We start from the raw sequence: 16608 nt of genomic DNA on the forward strand, positions 1-16608 counted from the left end.
GCAAATGCCCATGGGAAGCTCTCAGGCAGGACTATAGACCTCACCCACTATTGCTCCCCAGTACTGGGTGCAGAAAAGCATGAAGTGTCTGATCCTGGAAGTCCAGCGTTGTCCATGGGTGCAGTGAGAAGCCTGAGTCCTTCAGCCCCCCCCCCTCTTGCTGCCTCCTTGGTCTCTGTTCTCCCTTGAATAGTGCACAGAACTGAAGGAGAAATTTGGAAGGGTGATAGTCTTTCCTACTTCCTCTTTCTGCTCAATATGTACTGCTCAACTTTTACCCCAACCCTTAGGAAAAGCAAAGGGTGCATGTGTACGTTCTCTCTTTCTGATTCTTTTTTGGTTCTCTCTCTCTCTCTCTCTCTCTCTCTCTCTCTCTTTGGAGGGGGCTCATCTGAGAGAGTGGGGACTGACCCTAAATATGCATTTAAAAAAGTGTATTCATTTTTTTCTGGAAAGTACAGTGAGTGGGTGCTTGTCATATTCAGAATGCTGTTCCAAAGAACAGGAACAGTCAGTCTGAAAGCCCCAATAATAATGCAAAATAAATAGCAAAAACAAAAGCACCAAACTTAATCAATTCCAGAAGTCCGTTTGACTTCCGAAATGTTCAAAAACCAAGGTGCCCCGGAATAGTCGATAACCATATCAAACGTTCAGCTTCCAAAAAATCATTTGAAAACTGGAACAACAACTAAAGGTGAATCCGGTAACTGTAGCAACTCCCCCCCACCTCATTCCAGGCAAGGAGAGACTCCGTTGAGCCTGAGACAGGGTTGGATGGAAACCCCGGAGGGGAGGGAGAGTTACCTATTTTGGATGTGGAGCCTGTGAAGGACTTTGATGCTTCTGTTGAAGTGGAGGACTGGGGAACAACACCTCAAGGTTTGAGGGCTGAGGAGAGCCTTGTCCCGGATGGGGAAGGTGGAAGTTTGGTGCATGATGCTATAACTTCCAAAGCTACTGAGACTGCAACACCAGAGAAATTGGTTGGAAGAAGGGTTGGCTTAATACGCATTGCCACTCCTTGTGTTAATCGGCCCTGCTCAGCGTCTGACGTAATCCCCAGGGTCCATCGAATTGTTGTGCCTTCTTTTCGAAGTATAGACTCTGTTACTGAGACTCTACCAAAGGTTTTGTCTCAGTGGAACCAACACAATTTCCAGAAGAGTAAGCCTGGTGGTGGAAATTCAATTCCCCAATCTACAACTGTTGATTTGGTTACCTCTAAGGACTTTGGGGGGGATCTTTGTGTTCCAGTTCCTGAACCCCAAGTTTGTGCGAACTTTACTTTGCGGGAAGGGGTGCTGAAATCTACAGGTTTTCCCCAGCAGCTTGACGTAAACCCCCAAGTAACGCAGACTGTGAACTATGCCAGCTTTTCCTGTCAGCCAAAAGCTGAGAGGCCAGCAGAAGGAGGGCCACTGTAGGAAGTAGCTAAGTCAAGCCACTGTAGGAAGTTTTGAGTTTTTTGGTCATTCTCTCCTAGGTTGCTGAGAAGCTGTGGAAATTCCCCCTTGTGAGACTGAGTTTATCGCTGTTGTGTTTAACAAAGAAATTCTTTGCCCACAGCTCAAGGATTTTAAAGACCCAGACGATGTGTTTCTTGTTTTTCAAAAGATGTTTTATGATGCAAATGTTTGTGTTAGGAAGAAATTGAATTTGGTGGGTCTTTTACAGAATTTCAGTCCTAGGAAACAGTATGATGATGTTATGAGCAAAAATGTTTTCGGGTTTGCTTGGAATTTTATTTTGCCCAATCCCTGTGTTCAAAATCCGTTGGGAGTTTTGGTTGAAATCTACTCAAGGAATTCGGAGTTTGTGCCAGATTTTGGTAAACCCCTAGAAGATTCTTTGGTTATGTTCAGAGGAAAATGGAAGGGATTGGAAGGAGTTGAGTTGATTTTTTCTGAATCGTGGCCAGAGCACCTTAAGCATGTGCAGAGAGTTTTGGCCCGTCTACAAGAGGCAAACCTGACTGTTAAAATATCAAAATGCCAGTTTGCCCAAGGAGAAGTGGTGTATCTGGGATTCAGAGTGGGGTCGGGAAACATCAAGTCCTTAGAGGCCAAGGTGCAATGCATTCAAGAATGGCCTCGCCCCATTGTGAAAAAGGATGTGCAGTCTTTTATAGGGTTGGTGAATTATTACCGGAGGTTCGTCAATCATTTTGCAACTTTAGCTGCTCCTCTTACCAACCTTTGCAAGAAATCTCTACCAGTCAAAGTAAATTGGACTGAGGAGTGTCAAAGGGCTTTTGATTTGTTAAAACATGCCCTTGTAAGCTCCCAAGTTATGCTGGCCCCAGATCAGAGACGTCCGTTTGGGGTGGAAACTGATGCCAGTCAGACTGGGCTGGGAGCAGTTCTGCTCCAAGAAGATGAAGAAGGAAATTGGCGTCCCATGGTTTACCTGAGTGTTCCAGAAATACCAGCCCCCCCCCCCCACTGACGTTCTGAGTTTTTGAGGTAAATTGCAAGGACATGGGAGTTGGGGGCCTACATTACTACACCCCCTATCTGGCATTTGCTAGCTTTGATGGTTAATCCCGCCTCTTTAATTTGCTGTAGCACTATCCCTAAGTGCTCTTTGTGTTTATCCCAAGTTGGACTGTACACAGCAATATCATCTAAATAAGCAACTGTGAACTCTCTTAATCCGTTCAGAATTTTCTTCACCCACCAATCGTTGAAAAGTTGCTGGTGCATTCTTTAATCCAAAGGGCATTACTTTAAATTCAAACAGCCCTAAGGGACTTTTGAACACAGTTTTCTCCTGGTCCGTAGGGTCCATTTTTACTTGATAGTACCCCTTTGTTAAGTCTAGGCAGGTGATGTAATGACACTGGCCTATGCCTTCGATCAGGTCATCTAAACGCGGCATTGGATATGCATCTGCTTTAGTGACATGGTTCAGCTTCCTATAATCCAGTCAAAATCTGATAGATCCATCAGGTTTGTCTAATAACACTATGGGTGCTGCCCAGGGGCTTTCCGAAGGGGTTATGATCCCTGCCTTCAACATCTCCCTTACCTCATTGCTAACTTTCCCCACGTATTCTCCAGTTATCCTATAGGAGTTTACAGCAATGGGCTTGGCATCCCCGGTGTTGATATGATGTACAACTCCCTTAGCTCTACCTGGAGTATTACTGAAAATTTCCTTATAATCTTGTAGGATCTGTTTAACCTCCACCTGCTGGTTAAAGGATAATGTAGGAGCTATCTTTATTTCTTGTAGATTGCACAATACCTCAGGGTTTTTTAAAATTCCTTTTAATCGCATAACTTTCCCTGGCATTATTTTGGTGGGACAGATGATCTCTGGGTGGACAATAGTGACTTGCGAACTTGTATCTTTTAACCCTAGAAATCTCCTCCCTTCAATCCAAATATCTTCCCTGGCATTTTTCAAAAGAAGATTGTCTTGTTTTATTGCATAGCAATGTGCCACTTTAGCCTCCACCACTTCAGCAGGCTTTGGCCTATCCTGACTAGCTTAGCTCTCCTCAGCTGCTTTGATACAATACATTTTTTTCTGAGGGCTAATACTGACAGACTTTCCCCCTCCAGGCTCTACAATTAAAACTTTTGCGACTCGCGACGGGAAGGCAGAAAATGAGGCAGAAGGGCTGGCACAGCAGTAACTTAAACTGCAATCCACGTCCCCTCCAAGCTGCCCGGTTGGGCGCTTACCTGTGGGCATGGTTGCGCCAGCCAGGTGAGCGGGGCAGGGGGCATAACACCCCCTGCATGGCACAGAAATCGTGTCCCGCCCACAACACCTCCCCTCTTGGAGGGAGGAGAGGTTTTTCCCTTGTCTTTCTCTGAAGATGGGTTCCCTTTGACTGTTGGAATTTATTTCTGTTAGTCCCCCACACTTTCCCGCCAAAACTTGGTTCATCAAACCTATGGTCCCTTATTTCATTTATTTGGTCAGCTCAGTTAGCGGCTTCTTGAAGTGTTTGAGGGTGTCTTTCCTTTATATATTTTAATTGGCTGTTTATCGTTTCAAAAAATTGTTCCAGAGCAAACACTTCTCTGATTTTTGGAACAGAGTCTGCCCTCTCCTGTTCTAACCATTTTGTGAGGTAGTTTGAGATTTTAGCCCCAAGCTGAGCATATGTCTCCTGCTTCACTTTAGTCACACTTCTAAATTTCTTTCTCAGTTGTTCTGAGGTAATCCCAAGCCTGGTGTATATTAGCTGCTTAAATTTGCATGTCGAGGTCCCCAGGGCCACCCCAATAACTCACACATCACACCAAAATTTTAGTTTAAGGTTTTTGGCATAATTTTGGCCACAACTTTATTAAAATACAAACATGTGAGTGGTTGCTGCCCTCAGCCCACCCCAAATGCAGCCAGGAGCTCTTGCAGTGGCCCGAGCCCCCTTGACAGGGTGGACAAGCAATAGTTAGCCCCCGATTCCTTTAACGGAATCCCTTGCAGCAGCAGCATTAGAGGGGCAGGCACAAACATGTGAGTGGTTGCAGCTCTCAGCTTTAATTCTTTCTATTTCTTGTGCAGATCTAATATTTGCTAATTCCAATTTATATTCTTGTTCTAACATCCACTTTACAAATTCTTCAGAGAATTTTGGATCCCTTGCCTCAGGTTGAATATTAGTTACATTTTCTAAACTCTGCTCTTCCCTCTAAGGATTTCCATTCTCCTCTCCTTCAGAGCTTTCATAAGTTGTTTCCCTCACAGGGTTTCTTAACTTTTTGGGTGGCATATTGTGTGAGTGAGAATTATCAGTAAATTAACAAAATAAGAGAAATTTCCTCTCAGTACTGTTCCTTCTGGTTAGGCTTTTCTCAAGACTCTGGTCGCAAAGTTCTGCTATAGGTTTTCTCCCTAACCCTTCAAGCTTCACTTCCTCTGACCACGAGCCTAAACCCTCTACCAGAACAGACTTTGAGCTCTCTTTCTCTTTGTTATCTTGGCTTTGCGGCTTATCTTGGGTATTTACAAATACACACTTGGGCTAGGTAATCACTTCACTGATTTACCCTTCCCCTCCAGGTGTATTGTTTTCCCCAACACAGGCATCTCTATATGATCCCGCCTCAAGCGTTTGATTTGGATCCTGCTGCTGCTGTCACTTTCGTGATGGCTAGGCGCAACAACCTAAATATCCCACCATAGGGTATTGATTGGATCCCACCGGCATATAGATGTTATCTCAACACTTGCCTACCACTTTTGTGGTCTCAGGTATTGATGTTATCCCACCGCTGTACCACCACTTCTGTGGCGATCACACAGGGTCCCCGGACGTTTGACGGTCTATTGACCCTGTGCCACCACTGCGATTGCTTTCTTCACTGCCACCAACCCGTTTCCCTGTTGGTTTCTGTTTCCCTCACTGTGCAGCAAAATGCTTGTCACAAGCATTACATTCCACAGTCAGAGTTACTGTTGGGTTTCCACGGGAATGGGAGACTGGATGTGAAATACGGTGGTTTCCTGTATTTCAGTGTTCTCTCGGTTCTTTGTTTCGAGAGGAGTTGCAAGATGTCTGTTTGTGTGTTCTCGGTATAGTTGAGAAATAAACTTCAGCATGTAGCACAAATACCTGCTTATCTTTTCGTTGCCAGAACGCTCTGTTTGGCCTCAAGATAAGGACGAGCCTGTGCCAGCTTCAGATGGGCCGAAGGTGGTCGAAATCTCACATTTTTGGTTCCGGGCCCAGAAAAACGGAATCGGACTGACTAATGGCTGCTGGAGAGGAACAGAGGAACGGATCAGACGTTATCTGCTCTGCGCGTCAAGAAGATTGATGAGAGGTATGTGCTCTTACTATGGGAAGCCTGCCAGTTCCCAATTAATGGCTTTAGGGCTGGATTTGAACTTTTATTTTTTAAAAATAATATTTATTACTTTTGAACCTTACAAAAAGAAAAAGATAAGAAAAGACGAAGAGAAAAGGCAAAAAAGAAAAAAAGAAGAAAAAGATATAATACAATATATAAACAATACAAAACACAACCTTAACACATTAAACTAAACAAAACAAAGCAAAAACAATTTAAAAACATACATCATGCCATTTCAATACCCTATCTTTCATTCCCTTGTTTCATCAACCTCCTCTCACCTCCCTTTTTGTATTCTACTTCTATTAATTGTTTCAGCAATTCCTTTCCATCTTTCTCTATTTTTTGTCTTAACATATTTTTAACCTTATTTTCCATTAATACCATAATACTTAATTATGCTTAACTCCTTATAACATTTCTACTAAAGCCATATAATTTCATTGCTACATTTTTCTAACACTCATTAATTTTACAATATTTCTATAAATAAACTTTGAACTTTTTCCAATCTTCTTCCACCATCTCTTCTTGTGTGTGTTTCTTGTGGCTGATTAGCTTCTGTCCCTGTGCAAAGGTCAGAGGGGGCAGGGTTTCTGTTGAGGTAGGTGATTAGCTGTGGGAGGAGCTTATCAGAGCTTGCAGGGCAGCGGTGCGCGCAGTTTGATCCATCTTTTAGATTTAGGGGAGCTAGTCTCAAACATTTGTTGGGGGAGACCTAGGTTTTTTTGGGGGGGATTTATTTGTCCTGTCTTCACGCTTTTTATGATGGAGGACCGCTGTAGTCACCCCCAACGACACGTTCTCAAGATGGAGGGTGAGGGAACAGCTGCAGTCGCCTGCGGTTCCTGCGTAATGTTTGCCATCTTGCCAAAGGTTGCAGGCAGCTTTACCTGCAGCAATTGCATGTTGATTGCCCTCTTAGAAGACAAAGTCCAGCAACACACACAAAGCTCCAAGTTAGGCAAGCATGGATTGCATCTAACACACGGAGTCCAGACAGTTGTTAACATTAACTAATAATCAAGTTTATTTATAGGCATGAAGAAGCTTATGGTTTCAGTTAATTTTTCTTGGCAGTTTCTTAATCTTAGTTCCTTAACAGTCCTATGCATTCCTAACAACTTCAAACTGATTATTCCAACTATCTATCTGACTCCACCTAACAATTCCTCTCATTCTCTCACCACACAACTCAACCAACCCACAGACTATTCTCCCTCCTCCTTCTTCAACTCCCAACTCTCAACTGACTTTCACACAACTCCCACTCTAACTCTAACCCCTCCTATCAGTTTCTCTCTGGCCAATCACATCACACTCATTTAACCCTTTCCTTATGACCCACCTAGGAGGCAAACGCCACAGGTGCAAACCTATTACACTCACTTGGTTATTGCTCCTGCTCCAGCAATTCCAGGAACTGTATTCATCTGGTTATGAGAGTCTGGTAGTTATTGCTCTCTTTGACATCTGGTGGGCGGGCATTCCACAGGGCGGGTGCCACTACCGAGAAGGCCCTCTGCATGGTTCCCTGTAACCTTACTTCTCGCAGTGAGGGAACCACCAGAAGGCCCTCAGCACTGGACCTCAGTGTCCGGGCTGAACTATGGGGGTGGAGATGCTCCTTCAGATATACTGGGCCGAGGCCCAGAGGACACATTCTACACATGTAAAAACACACTGATTCCCGGACCATCTGTGGGCCGGATTTAGAAGGTGATTGGGCCGGATCCAGCCCCTGGGCCTTAGTTTGCCTACCCACAGCCTAAAATCTCAAAACTTGGCAGCTCAGCATTCTGCTGTAAAACAATCCTGTCTCCCTCTTCTCTGGAAACTACATGGGAATTCGCTTAGAAATGAAGATCCCCTCAGTGGAGTTAGTTATATGGAGGAGAGTTTTGATTTATTGGATATCCTTATGGCATAAACTCCCGAACCACTATCTCATTCAATGCATGTGGCGAGATGACTTCACAAATTTGTGGTCAGGAAAAATCCATGCCAAATTGCTGTCCTATGAGATCTCGCCCACTGAACTGCTCAAACTGGATCTAAATGTGGCAAAAAGGTGTATAAATCAAAGGCTGGATGATGCAGAGCTATACCAAAATTTCGTAGCTGGTGGTGGAGCCTGCTCACCGTTAAATTTCGGCATAACCCCTATCTACCGCGCTCCGTCCTACTTAACATCGCTTATGGCCGCGTCTCACCGATATGCCTTCATTAGAGCTAGGTTCAATGTCTTTCCAACAAACGTGCTGAGACATAGATTCACTAAGGGCCAAGTCCCTTCAATGTGTGCTTGTGAAATGAAAACATCTGAATCTCTACATCATGTTATGTTTATCTGCCCTTTGTACAGTTCAGCCCATGCTAGTATACTAAACTCCATAATCCAGCCTATGGCCGACAAACCAGTAGACCTACAACTTGCCTGGGTTCTTCAAGATGTGGATCCTTATATTACCCTACAGGTTGCTAAATTCCTAACAGCCGTCCTCTCGTACAAGAGACGGAACGGAATGTTAGCTGATTATTGATAGTTATAAGAATTTTCTATAATGACATCAGATATTGATTTTAGTGTAGTGCCTAAAATTTTTAATCTTAATCTTAAACTTTTCTCATGAATGGCTAATATCTGTCCTTGTGAGTTGTGAATTGTGTTATACTATTTGTGGTTTGTACGAGTCCGCTGTTTTATTTGATTTGTTTTGTTGTGTTGTGTTTCATGATGGGCGTAAAGCCGAATAAACATTTTGATTGATTCTATAAAGGAAAGCATGGGAAGGGGGGCTGATCCCCCCACTCCCACTCCTCCTCCAAGGGAAGCAGAGGAGAAGGAGGGGCTGGTTCCCAAGCCTCTTCTGCAGTCCAGTCCCTGGCATCAGCCCACAGGGGGTGCTACTGCATTGGAGGCAGTCTAAGACCAACCAAAGGGGTTTGGGGGCTACTGTTGAGTTAGCCAGTTTCCCACACCCTGTCTTTATAGAGTGGCAACCATTAAGGGATACTTGTTAACTCAGCCTGCAGGCAACTTAATTCATGTTTATCAGTCCCCACTTCTGCAGTATCCTTTGCTGTCTCCTGTTACATGTGCTGGTCTTTATGCTTTTAGCATTGCTCATTGTGGAGCTTGCATTTATTTTGCCAAAGTTTGTGTCCTTCCTTCTTCTCCTCATTTGGATGGGGCTTCCATGTTCTGAAGGAAGACTTCTTTCTTCTGATAGCTTCTTTGGAATCACAGAATCATAGAATTGTAGAGTTGGAAGGGATCCAGGGGTCATTAACCCCCTGCAGTGCAGAAATCTCAGCTAAAGCATATACTTTGATGTCGCTTGTTAAGCATGCTGGCAACTTCTTTGCCCTGGTGGTACCTTTCCTGATCTCTCGTATACATTCTAGCTGAGTGTCTAATATTGTGGTTTGGGGGGGGAACTCCCCAGCATTCTGAACATAGTATTTGGCCTTATGCCAGATCAGACCATTGGTCCGGCCAGCTCAGTTTACATGGACTGGGGGTAGATCTACACTCATGGTTTTTAACACTAAAAAAGAGAGTTGAGGAATGGTTCTGATAACCATATGGCCATATGATGTTCTTTTTGAAACGTTAATAATGCATTATTAACATGTGACACCAGAGGGCACTGCAAGGCAACCCTGTCCAGAAGCTCAGTAGACCTTGTGGAAAGGAAGCGAAAGGAAACCATAGGTTTTATAATAGGTTTTTGAGACTTGTCTGTTTTTTGTTTGTTTGTGTTTGTGCTATAACCTGCATTTGGTTGACCAATAAAATCTGACAATGGTAATTATGAGCTTCTGCATGTCATGGAGAAAAAGGATAGAGAATTTGCCCTTTTCACAGCTGCAGCACACTGGGTCAACATCTTCACTGAGCTATCTACTGAGACCCTAAGATCTTGACCCTGATCAGCCATCACCATTTCAAACCCCATGAGTGTATGTGTGAAATTAAGACTGTTTTACCCCAGCATGCATCACTTTTACACTTGTTTGCATTGAATCCCATTTCCCATTCACTCACTTTGGAGAGGTCCTTTTGGAGCCACTCACAATCTATTTTTCTTTTAACTACATTTTGAACAATTTATATAAATCCGGAGTGGAGTCCCTAAGGTGGTTGGATAGTGTCTTGTATGCCTCCTTCTGGCAACTCCTGCTGCAAGGCTGGTGCTAAATGTATTGGTTTGGTCGTTTTAAAACCACGTCAGTGAGGCCGAGAGGGAGGTCTTGTGGTCTGGGGAGCCCAGGACCTCCATACACACTACCCAGGCTTGAACAATTTAGCAGCATCAGCTAAGCTTACTCCACCCCCGATAGTTTTTTGTTCTATTCCTAGTTTTCTCAAGTTTGTTATAAAACCTTTTTTTTAAAAAGTATTACTATGCTTTGAAATAATTTGTAAATAACCTTCCCATTGATTCTGTCTCTATTCTGTTACATGTTCACTCAAACATGCCCATTACATATTAATTCATAATAGGCTTATTTTGTCCTAATCTAATCCAAATATGGTGCTGGAGGAGACTCTTGAGAGTCCCATGGACTGCAAGAAGATCAGACCGATCCATTTTGAAGGAAATCAGCCCTGAGTGCAACTGGAGGGACAGATCCTGAAGCTGAGGCTCCAAGACTTTGGCCACCTCATGAGAAGAGAAGACTCCCTGGAAAAGGCCCTGATGTTGGGAAAGATGGAGGGTCCAAGGAGAAGGGGACAGCAGAGGACGAGATGGTTGGATAGTGTTTTCGAAGCTACCAGCATGAGTTTGACCAAACTGCGGGAGGCAGTGGAAGACAGGAGTGCCTGGCGTGCTCTGGTCCATGGGGTCACGAAGAGTTGGACACAACTAAATGACTAAACAACAACAACAATCCAAATATAAATAGTCTCTCAGAATTGACAAGGGCTTGAATATATTGCAGAAACCTCTAAAAACTAACACCCTATAGACTCCTACACTGTGCAGGTATTTCAGCCTTATAAATGCACAGGCATCTTAAATATACAATTGCTCATAACTCGCTATCTAAGCACTTTTTAAAAAAACCTGCATAACATTAATTCCACACACATTCCCATAATTTGTTGAAACTAAAATAAATTGTATAATCCTATAACTACTCAAAGTCCTTAATTGCATACTATAATTGCAACACATACTTAGTAACACTTCTGAGCCATGATACATTACACAATCTTATAATTATACTAGACAATTCCAGAAGCTCCTTGTTCATATTTTGTTTAATATTATAACCCCCACATTACATGTGATTAAATAAAATTCCAGAAACTCTTTTTTTTATTTTAACCCTCCTATTACATTAAAATTCAGATCGGAGTCCATATTATCATGGTAATCCAAATATACTGATCTCCTAGTTTAACTGTATCCTGGTTTATCTGCATTATTCAAGCTTTCATAGAGAATCATGGAGATGGAAGAGACTTGAAGGCAGAGTTGGCTCTGCCATTAGGCAGACTGAAGTGGTGGCCTTGGGCAGCAGAAGGCCACAAGGGGGCAGTCAGTGCCCCACCACTAGTGCAGAAACTGTGCTGGTATTGGTGTCAATTTCAACCAAAATTGGATGAGATCTTGCAGAGCACACAAGATCTTGTATGATTTTGGTGAGATCTCACCCAAATTAAGCAAACTCTCGCCTGAAATTTGTACTTATGTCAGTGCCATTTTTTTGCCAGTGGCAGCAAGGCTGGCAGAGAAGTGGCACCATAATCAGCAGGTATTGGCAGCAGGTCAGGACTTGCTGTTTTGCCTCAAGCAGCAAAATGGGATGCACCACCCCTGCTTGGAGGTCGTTAAGTTCAACATCATTTGGAGAGATAACAGGTCTGAAAATTAACAAAGATAAAACCAAGCTCCTGGTAAAAATAAATAAATATATCAGGTCTATAGATCGAAAAGAAGGTTAAGTATTTCAGTGTATGGTTAACAGTGAAAAATACAAATCTATATAAAGATAACTATTTGAAAACCTGGGAGGCTATGGGGTAGAATAAAACTTTCGTTGCTAAGAGGAGAGTCGACCATAAAGATGAATGTATTACCAAGAATGTTTTGTGTTTTTTTTTGCCAATCAGTACCACTGATCGGCAAGACAGATTGCTTCAAAAAATGGCAAAAAGCTATTTCTAAATATATCTGGCAAGGGGGGAAAACAAGAATAAAATATAAAATACTGATAGACACAAAAGATGGAGGAGGTTTTTCCCTGCAGGATATGAGATTATATTATGAAGCAACTTGTCTGTGCTGGTTGAAGAAATGGTTGCTATTGAAGAATCTGCATATTTTAGATTTGGAAGGTCATGATAATATTTTTGGTTGGCATGCTTATCTGTGGTATGAAAAAGTGAAAGTACGTAAAGGTTTTACAAACCATGTACCTCGGGTTACATACGCTTCAGGTTACATATGCTTCAGGTTACCCTGCTAACCCAGAAATAGTACCTCGGGTTAAGAACTTTGCTTCAGGATGAGAACAGAAATTGTGCTTCAGCGGCGCAGCAGCAGCAGGAGGCCCCATTAGCTAAAGTGGTGCTTCAGGTTAAGAACGGACCTCCGGAACAAATTAAGTACTTAATCCGAGGTACCGCTGTAATTAGGAAAAAATGTATAGAATATGGGACAGATATAAAAATTTATTGGAAACTAAAACACCACTTTGACTTTCACCTTTGAAAGCCATAGCAATGGGTGGGGGGGGGACATGATGGAAAGTTGGGTGACTTATAGAAATTTAGTAAGAGAGGAGGGTGGAGAATTTAAATTAAAAGAGTTTAAGGATTTACCAGGAATGTTAACAACATGGTTACAATAGCATCATGAAATATTTAAAAATGATATGAAGTGGGGGTTTGGGGGACAATTATCACAATTAGAGAGAGACCTGTTTAATTGTAATGTTAAAGTAATGTCTAAAATGTATAAGATGTTATCGGAATGGGAGACAAAGGATGAACAAGTGAAATCTTCAATGATGTACTGGGCAAGAGATGTTGGTCATAATATAGAAATGGAAGCATGGGAATGATTATGGAATACGGATATAAAATTTACAGCATGTTATGGTTTAAAAGAAAATTATATGAAAATGCTATATAGACGGTACCTAACACATAGTAGGTTGGCAAAAAAAATGTATAAATCAAAGTCAAATAAGTGTTGGAAATGTAAAGAGAAAGAAGGCACCTTTTTCACATGTGATGGTATTGTAATAAGTTTAAAGCTTACTGGGAAATGATATACAGTTGTAGCCTGGTTCTCAAACGTAATACATTCTGGAAGTCCATTTGACTTCTGAAAACATTCAAAAACCAAGGCATGGCCTCTGATTGGCTGCAGGAGCTTCCTGCACTCAAGCAGAAGCCAAATCGGACGTTCAACTTCCAAAAAAACGTTCGAAAACCAGAACACTTCCATTTTTTTGGTGTTCAGGAGCCAAAACGTACGAGTACCAAGGTGTTTGAGAACCAAGGAACGACTGTATAATTAATTCAAAAAGATGTTTAAGTTAACATTCATAAAGAAACAACAACAACAAAAAGAGGCTTTTCTCTTGGGAATTATAGGATTAGAACTACCCAAGCAGTATAGAAATTGATTTATGCATGCGACTACAGTTGCAAGAATGTTATTTGCCCCAAAGCAGAAGGATGAAGAGGTCCCGATGAAAGAAAATTTGAAACAGAAAAGAATGGCGCATACAGAAATCATGAAACTTACAGGAAGAATAAGAAATCAAGACAACAATTTTTTTAGAAAGGTATGGTAGTTGTTTATTGAATATTTATAAACAAACTGTAAACAGATCAAGACATTGACTGGACTATTTTAAAAACCTGCAGCTTTTAAAATATATATGAGATATATACTAGAATAGACATATAAAAGAATAAGTTAAGACAATTTGGTGCATGCAGGAAAGGACCGAAATAAATGAAAGGAACTGCAGAGGGGGAGGGAGTCGAAATTGAAAATGTTTAAACTTGGCAAAATATGATGTATATAAATGAAAATTATAAACTTCTTAGCATCATACATTCACCCCAAAGGCACACTCCTTCAAGCTGCAGTGGCACAAGGGAAAGAATGAGCAAGGCCTTTGGGGTAATGCAGCTTTGGTACTGAGATTTGCATCTTGGCTTGAACATGTAGGAAACTCATCTTGGGCATGCCAAAGGTGGGGACAGGGTAAACTGCTTAGATGCAGAACTGGGAGTGTGCAGGAGGAGAAGGAGGAAGGCCTGAAGAGTTCTAATAGGCCCAGCTGGCAGCCCAGTTAGACTAAAATACCAGTTTGGTGTAGTGATCAGATGAAGCATTTAAGAGCGCGTTTCCATGGTGAAAGTGCCACTGGCAGAGTTTAAAGCCCCGACCCATGTCTAGAAAGCACAGGGCAAAAGCTAAGTGTGGATGAGCCCTCAACCATGAAAGATCACTGGGTGACTTTAGAGCAGACACTCTCAGCATAACCTATTTTGTAAAATAGCGGTCAATTGCAAAGGTGATTTGGATATTTAAGCTGGCACATCCTACCTGAGAACCCCTTGCTATTCTATCGTATGCAACAAATAATTTTTAGGAGACGTGATCGTGGTTTATTGTATCTGCAGTGCCTGGTTTTTTTTTGGTTTTTATTGCTTTTCTTTTTGTTCCCTTTGTGAATGATGCCATGGCCTTTGGCTAGGGCAATAAAGTTTATGATGATGATAACCTATTTTGCAAGGTTGTTGTGGAGGAGAAATTTGATTCAAATTAATGCAAATTTAGAAATAATTTAAATACAAAACATCTCACTCTCCTGAAGGCATCTGTACTCTGTGGCATATGTGCCCATTTAGTCTGCTCTCACCTGCTAGTTGCTGATGAGCAACTTCAGCTCCCTGCCCTCAGTTCCTCAGGTTATCTTTATCTGTTTAGGGAAGTTGTTAATGTTTTATTGTGCTTTTAATATTTTATTGGGAGCCACCCTCAAAGTGGCTGGGGAAACCCAGCCAGATGGGCGGGGTATAAATAATAAGTTGTTGTTGTTGTTGTTAACTGGATTTGGTTTGGAGAGCCCTTCAGAGGACTGTAAAGTAAGGGCATATGCCCACCCTGCCCTTGCTTCTTTTGCAGTTTCTGTAGAAGCATGAACTTTTATCCAATTCAAAGAAAAATCCATTTTTGTGCTTTAAAAAATATATCATTTATTTATTTAGCCTTTGCTAAATAACCATGTCTACTTATCATATATCAGAAGGTAGGGGATAATACATATTCTATGATAATTTTTCCTCCCTAGAGAGATTGAAATTCAGTTTTGTAGGAAAGTTTTTCTAAGCAAGAAACAATGAGCAGGGGAGACATTAGTCACCAAAGAAGAAGGTAAAATGTTCAGGCTACTATTAAGTTCCCTCAGCTGGCAACAGTGACAATTTTGGTGAGAAGAGATGTAATATCCTAGTCACTGAGATCTAAAACGTAGATAAAACAGGCGTCTAGAGCCCATTCTGTTGCGAAGACTAATAATAATCTCTCTACTCATGGAGATCTAGAACATAGATAAAATGGGTGTGAACAAGTCATTCTATTGCTGTGACTACTAACACCTCCTCAGATGTATCAGTTGGAAGCGGAGCAAGAAAGATGCTGCAACACTGGAGCATTAACGAAACGTAGGTTTCACTCTCACATCACCCAGACACATATGCTAACTAAAGCTAAATAGAAAGAGAAGAAGAACCCCACTGGATCAGACCAACCAGATGTCTAGGGGCCCCCACAAGCAGGACATGAGCACAACTGCACTCTTCATACTTGAGATACATAAGCTTGGGTCGCCATTATTCCATCCTGAGACTTCTCTCTCGATCTGGATAGTATTCAGCAAAAGTCCACAAAGCTCTCATTCATAGATTTATTGAAGAGAATCAAGGCACAAATACAGTGGTACCTCGCAAGACGAATGCCTCGCAAGACGAAAAACGCGCAAGACGAAAGAGTTTTCCGTTTTTTGAGTCGTTCCGCAAGACGAATTTCCCTATGGGCTTGCTTCACAAGACAAAACGTCTTGCGAGTTCTTGAGAGTTTGTTTTCTTTTTCTGTAAGCCACTAAGCCGTTAATAGCCGCTAAGCCGCTAAGCTGCTAATAGCCGCTAAGCCACTAATAGCCGTGCTTCGCAAGACGAAAAAACCGCAAGACGAAGAGACTCGCGGAACGGATTAATTTCGTCTTGTGAGGCACCACTGTAGAAATATTAATCATATTCCAATAGGATGAAGTTCTCTTTGGAGTTCATGGGGTTATGTAAGAACAAATGAGTTCACCCTTCTTTCTAGGTATGCAAGCAGTAGACCAGGGGTGTCCAAACTTTTTTCAAAGGGGGCCAGATTTGATGAAGTGAACATGCATGAGGGCTGACCAAAGTTGCTGAGCTTTTTTAGGATTGAAGAGATTTTTCTTGGGATTTTACACCAAAGTTCTTGAACTTTTTTAGGATTGAAGTTGTTGACCTTCTTTTATGACACCCCCCCCCCGGAAATTAACTGCCACAGGGGCTGGATTAAACCGACCAGCGGGCTGGATTAAGCCACCAGGCCAGACTTTGGACATGCCTGCACTAGACTGAAGCAAAGGAAGAATAGGAACTAGAATATTGCTGTGCCTACATTTCTCAACCTGCCTTGAGGTTTAAAAAGTGGGGAAAGGCACTATCTTTTCTAAAAGGGGCAGTGTTGTTATTCCTTCTACCTAATACTAA

General features: G+C 42.1%; 1 long non-coding RNA gene across 1 annotated transcript; it reads left to right on the forward strand.

Annotated features, from left to right (window-relative positions):
• The first annotated feature begins 13402 nt into the window (after positions 1-13402).
• Positions 13403-15623, forward strand: LOC309369991. The gene is made up of 2 exons (XR_014168318.1): positions 13403-14116; positions 14791-15623. It is a non-coding gene; the product is annotated as an uncharacterized lncRNA (long non-coding RNA).
• The last annotated feature ends 985 nt before the right edge of the window (positions 15624-16608 follow it).

This window comes from Podarcis melisellensis (assembly GCF_964234715.1).
Source record: "Podarcis melisellensis genome assembly, chromosome: 5".
NCBI classification, from domain to species: Eukaryota; Metazoa; Chordata; class Lepidosauria; order Squamata; family Lacertidae; genus Podarcis; species Podarcis melisellensis.